Source organism: Triticum dicoccoides, chromosome 6B, assembly GCF_002162155.2.
Source record: "Triticum dicoccoides isolate Atlit2015 ecotype Zavitan chromosome 6B, WEW_v2.0, whole genome shotgun sequence".
Taxonomy (NCBI): domain Eukaryota; kingdom Viridiplantae; phylum Streptophyta; class Magnoliopsida; order Poales; family Poaceae; genus Triticum; species Triticum dicoccoides.
The window spans coordinates 189,770,476-189,776,757 of record NC_041391.1 but is presented as its reverse complement, the minus strand read 5'-3'; the positions used below and the strand labels follow the sequence as shown (position 1 = coordinate 189,776,757).

At 43.4% G+C, this 6,282-nt stretch overlaps 1 long non-coding RNA gene across 1 annotated transcript; it reads left to right on the top strand.

The window, feature by feature from the left end:
* Positions 1-2,125: 2,125 nt before the first annotated feature.
* Positions 2,126-4,222, top strand: LOC119321827. The gene is made up of 3 exons (XR_005155231.1): positions 2,126-2,183; positions 2,323-2,458; positions 4,197-4,222. It is a non-coding gene; the product is annotated as an uncharacterized LOC119321827 (long non-coding RNA).
* Positions 4,223-6,282: the final 2,060 nt, after the last annotated feature.

Below are 6,282 nucleotides of genomic sequence, written 5' to 3'. Positions count from 1 at the left end.
CGGCGGCGGTGGGCTTCGGTGGCGGGGCTCCCGGGGGCGGCGGCGGCTTGGGCGGCGGGGGCGGGCTCGGCGGCCGGGCGGGACGGGGTGAGGCGGCGGGTGGGGGAGGTATTTAAGGAGGGGGAAGGGGCCGGCTTGGAGGAGGGGGCAAGGCGGCGGGGAGGCGGAGTCCGGCTCGGACTCCGGTCCGAGTCGGCGCGGCGGCGGCGCGCGGTCTCCTGGAGGAAGACAGCGGCGCGGGGAGGCGGGCCGGCTCGGCTGGGCCTCGGCCCAGTCGGGCGTCCGCCATTTTTTTTAAATAAATTCCACCGAACTAAGAAAAATCCTAAAAAATAAAATAAAATTCTAAAGATGCCAAAATAAATTTTCACCGTCTAAATAAAATATTTAGAATGAGATGAACATTTCCTTGGCCCTAAAATACAGTTTTGAAAAATGCGCAATTTTCCTAAATATATCTATTATATAATTAAACCAAGAGACAAACGAGGTATCACGTTAATCCACACAGGCTAAATTATTTGGTCCGTTAACCATATAGTGGGTCCTAATTATAACGGCTGAGATTTAAAAGGATTTTACGTACAAAATACGTAGGAGCATATTGGCCTGTCACGCTATATCTCTCTAAGAACTCATGCGTGTTGGAATTAAAAAAAAAGGACTAAGACGGACGTGTTAGCACATGTTAGGAAAAAGAAGTCCCAAAAAGGAACGACAACAGAATCGTGCATAGCACGGCCACCACACGCAAAAGAGAAATACAAGCACACGTACTATTTTGGAATGCACCCATACATCCTTAATAGATCTGTATTTTTTTTAAAATCGCGTGAATAGAGGTAATCGTCAAGAGTCGGAAGGAGCAGAGGAAAAATACGAAGACGTGGCAGCCGTGAGCCCTCAACGCCTCCAAACCAAGAGACAAACGAGGTATCACGTTAATCCACACAGTCTAAATTATTTGGTCCGTTAACCATATAGTGGGTCCTAATTATAACGGCTGAGATTTAAAAGGATTTTACGTACAAAATACGTAGGAGCATATTGGCCTGTCACGCTATACCTTTACCTACTAATAAACCAGCGATGGCGTCAGGTCTTACGTCGTTGTCATTTTTGCAAAAAAGTCCCTCTGTTTCTGAGAAATTAACCCGCGGTCCTCATCATAAGTCACGCCGAACCGGTATACGGGCGAGAAAAAAAAACAGCCCAGCCAGCCGCACGACTCTGCCTCACGCCCCCACCTCCTGCCCGCCCGCCTCACCGTGCGCCCCTGGCCACCCCCCGCTGTCGAGCACCGCCACCGGCTACCCTCCTCCCATCAGGACCCCGAGCGCCCGACCCGGCCTTTGTTCGTCGCCAGCACCTGCGGATCCGGCCGCCCTCGCCTTCCCCGTCGGTTGCACCTCCCAGCGCTGCCGCCCCTGCCAAGCTCCGCCGTCTGGATCCACATCCCCACGGCCGGAACGAGTCCTCCTCGAGGAGCCGCGCATCCTCTACCTGCTCCAACTGCGCACGTCCTCTGCTAGGTCGACTTCCTGCTAGGTCAGATCTGCTCCAACTTGAGCGCCCCCCCAATCTTTTCTTCCCCGATCCAGTGGGATTTCCATGAGTGTCATGCAACAAATCGGGAAGCAGCAGGGCCCGTCTGGCTGGTGCTAGAGTGATGAATTTGTTGAACTAGGTAAAGCTGTAGATGTCAAACATGCTCTGAACTTTACTGCACAAGTATTCGACAGCATGGTTCTATTAGTGACCGAGGGATTTGGAGGTACAGGTACTGAAGGGTAATGGATTTGAAGGTTGCTATATCTTGAGTTGTCCCATTGTCTTACTAAATTCAGGATTCAACTTAGGAGAGTGTACAGAATATGCAGGTTTGTATTGTTTCCGGTGTATGTTGGTCATGCATCGAATGTCACTCAGTTTCTAGGAAATTCAAGATGGCATGTAAGCTTCTCCTATTTGATGTATTTTTACTTTCTCAAAATCTCTTTATTAATACCAATGATGATTTTATTTCTGCCTGATGACTTGCTGTCATATTGTTTAGCAAAGAAACAGACAAACAAGGAGAGAAAACTTAAACAAGAGAGATGTATGAGGATGTCAGCGTCTCATCAAACATGTATTGTGTGAGGACACCCTTCGTCCGACCTAATCTTGACGATCATCTGTAGGTACACACATACATGTTCTTCCCGGCCGCCTCTTGGTTTAGTTCACATGTCTTGAATTACTTTGATTCTTTTGGTAACATCAAACTGGGTTGCATAGAAGTAACTGCTACTGGGTTTGACCTTTGTGAGGAATCTACAGCAGCACTTCGAAACTCCCAGGCTGTTTTCATCAGCAAGCTTACAGCTGACCACATGATGGAACTCGATAATACTACACTGTACGATGTACTTGAGATTCCAATGAATACCCGTCGAAGCGATGTGGTCATCAGCATGTATGCTCTCAATCTCCTGCTAGGGTATTTTCTTTTAAACGATGCTACTGTCACATGATGCATATCATGGTTTTGTTGTGTGGTAATTTGACCTGCACAACACTTGTTGCTATTATCCTTTCGAGGATGCAGAATGATTCTTCAATTTGGGGTGCCAACTATGCTAGCTTTATATTGCTGAATGTAGGAGCTTATTTTTTCTTGTTAGTTATTCAGTGATATTGGGCAGGGCATCTCAATGAACTATTCTTTCTAATTTCTGGAGTTACATGTGTGATTGCTTAGACTCTTCTAATAGTGTCATAGTCTGGTTGGTTGCTTGGCTGAAATAGTTTCTTACGGGCCTCGTTCTGGACCTGTTCCCATGTATATAGAATATATTTTCTACTGCTTTCATCAAACAAAAAAGTCATAAACATTAAATATTTAAAGTTTTGTCTCGTTCATACTTTCTAGAATTTGAAACTGTACTGAAATCATCATAGAAATTCCGCAAGAATATTAAAGGCACCCGTGTCATTCATCCCTACTAGATGATGAATGCTATTGCTAATTTTTTTGTCTCAAAGATGCCTCATTTTCATGAAGAAGAAAGCTCAGTAGACCAAAATTCCATATCATTTCTTCTTTCTTAAGGAAAACTGACTGCAGGCAGCAATCACAGATGTTCAGCCTATTTTCAGTTGACAATATACTGAATAATTTGGCAGTGAACAAGTACAGAAAACTCTGTTAAGAAGCGATAGTTTTGAACCTGGGTTTATAAAAGAAAATGTACCAATTCGTGTTGAAAATATCTTAGGCATCAAGTCCACCAGGTTTGAGATGTTCACAGAAACATGTCAGTTTCAGGCAACTACAATTCAGAATTGTTTGCCACACTATAACGTTTCAGGAAATCAGAAACATTTCCCATGATGTTAATATGTTGACTAGGGGCCTTTTGTAGCTACTTTAATGAAAATTGTAGTACCACAGTGTCCTGCTGCATATATTAAATTGCAAAGGGAAAGTAATAAAACTTAGGACTTGGTTGTCTATCTGATCCATCAGTAAGCAAGCAGGGGCCATGTTGTCAAGGAACAGAGTTCAAAAACCACCAATCTCAGGAACACTCTGACCATGTATTTGATTCTGTTAAAGACCCAATATATGATAAGATGCTATTTTCATTTGCTAGGCAACCATGAAAACGTTTCTGTCCAATTCATAATTTAAATTAGTCATGTGTGTTCTTTTATCCAGTTATTACAATTTTACTCATGTGTCTTCTTTTATTTAGTTCTGTGAGGAAGAAGGGATTACATCGATGTGTAATATGTTCTTTGTTCTACAGACATACCTACATGGGATTATAGTTCAGTTAGAAATCTAAGATTATTTTCCTCTAGAAATGAGCATTAGCCCTCAGAACAGAAACGAACTGCACAACTATGCTCCTACTTAATTACGTATTAATCAATATGTTCATTATTACAGTAAGGTTAGAAACTGCATTTGTGTATTTGTACCAAGCTTCCTTGCTCATCTCATTCTGTGCCTACCATGTTGTATGTCGGAAAGCAGTGGTTTTGATATAGAGCTATAGTTCATCTATATGTTTCTGCTGCCTATATATTATTGATGTGTTTCCCTCACCTGCTATTTGAATGACATAATCCTTCAGATCTTTCCCAAATTTTGTGTTAAAGCTAACAAGACCCCCCCCCCCTTCCTGTAAATACAACTTTGAATGAAGGAAAGCAATACAGGGCCGCCTTTATATCTTAGGTCACTCCATAGCAGGGAGCAAGAGTGGGCACATCTGAGTTCAGATATTCAGTCACTGTTTTCCAATCCATCTCAAGCTCCACAGGTCCTTTGGAAACTTTTGCCAGAGCAGCCAAACCAGGGCTATCCGGGCTTCAGCTTCCTCCACACTGTCGGAAACTGGTAACTCACAGTATGTCGACAGATACACTTAGCCTCTAATGAACATTCCAAAGGGACGCTGCATGTTCCTAGATGCATAGATTTTCATTACACTGAGATTTTTTTAGGTATAACAATGGGATTTAAGATATACAATTTTTTTCTGTAGAATTCTATGAAATCCGAATAAACCATACCTTCAAAGGCCAACATAGTGGCACTTAAAATAAATGCTAATCTGCACTCACGCTGCAATCTGGTGCCCATTCTTCTGGTGATTTGGTCAAAGCTACAACCAAGCAAAGAAATTTTACATGCTATAAGAACTAAGTTATGGATTTTGTGTTCCCAGGTCTATAATATGCATGCTTTGCCGGTTCCCTGCAAGCACTTTCGGCCATGACCTCAAGTTCTGCAGCTAGGCCGTGAATGTTTTGATCCTTCTCACCGTCCACCGATGATGGCCCGACAGAAATCAGGGAAGGAGAAAAGGATGTTTTTGTCATGGTCGTCGGAACGACTTGCCGTGGATGCAGTCATGCACTGCATGACATCAACGGCTAGCCATGGACGAGCACCTCGCCGCCTCCATAAAATATGGATGCACGGGATTCTGCTACTAACATTTCAGTGTGTTTTGTTGCGGTGCTGTGACATATACACCTTCAGCGCGCATGTAATGTTTGTCAGCTACTACTTTAGATAAATAACCACTGTATTCTATTGTATTTGTAATTGAAATGTTCATATGTGTTTAACCATCTGGCAAAGAGGCTCACTGGATGTTTCTTATAATATTCTATCTGTAATAGACATGTACGCATGTATTTAACCATCTGGCAAAGAGGCTCATTGGATGTTTCAAAGTTTACCTTTCTAGAACACCATTTCTTTTCTTCTGAACCAAGAGGTTCCAAGCCAATATGTTGCCAAACCATTCACTGTGTGGGCAAACTTTTACTTTCGAAGGAAGCTCTGACTATTGCCACTCCTTCCCATCACTTTGCAATCAATTCTTGAAGGGAACCATGCAGCCTAGCTGTGCCATCCGTGTGTGTTAAATTAGTTAATTTCTCCCCTGGCTGGATCGTGCCGAACTCCGCATGTAAAACATTTCCTGTCTAATATATTTTGCACAGAGCTCACATACACAGTTCTAAAAACATGATCTTGATGCATCTGAAGTTGTATTAATTTGTGCAGGAGAACAATATGTGCTTTCTGAATGTTTGCCTGCACACAACCAAGTTCTCTAGATGAGTGTGTGCAGAACTCTACAATCTGAAGAATTAGCTCCTGCAAAATAGATCATCCCCGTGGTTGTTGTGAATGTTTGTGGCACAATCCAAAATTCATAATGCACCAAAGTTATTGTGGTGATGATTTGATCTAATGCTTTTAAATAATGGATTGTACAAATCAGCATTCGAATTTGTACTCAAGGTCGTGATTCATCCCGAGGGATGCTCCGTGTATACTTGCACAATATTGTCTTTCATTTCACTTTTCTGAGTATTGCACAAGCCTAAGATTGACGGATGTGATTGACAGCTGAGATTTTTGTGTTATATAGTAGGATTTTTAACTATCCGTCCGTCACAGCCCTCGCCTTGCGTGTGCATGGTTTTCGATGTCTCACCTAAGATCCCACATGGAAAAAAAAGTAGAAATGAAAATCGGGGAAACTGATCCACCCACGCAAACGAGCCGATGAAAAAGTCCTGACAACCAACAAAAGACTCCCGAGCCCACGTGCCCACATATAAAAGTAGAAAAGGAAAAACATGTCACCCCAATCCAATCGTTCCATGACCATTGCCTCCATGGCGCTCCAAGCGTTTCAGGCTGAGCCTGTTATCGATCCTCCGTTCTGGCCTCGGGTGTGCCCTCAAGCGCGCCAAGGTCGGCGAGGA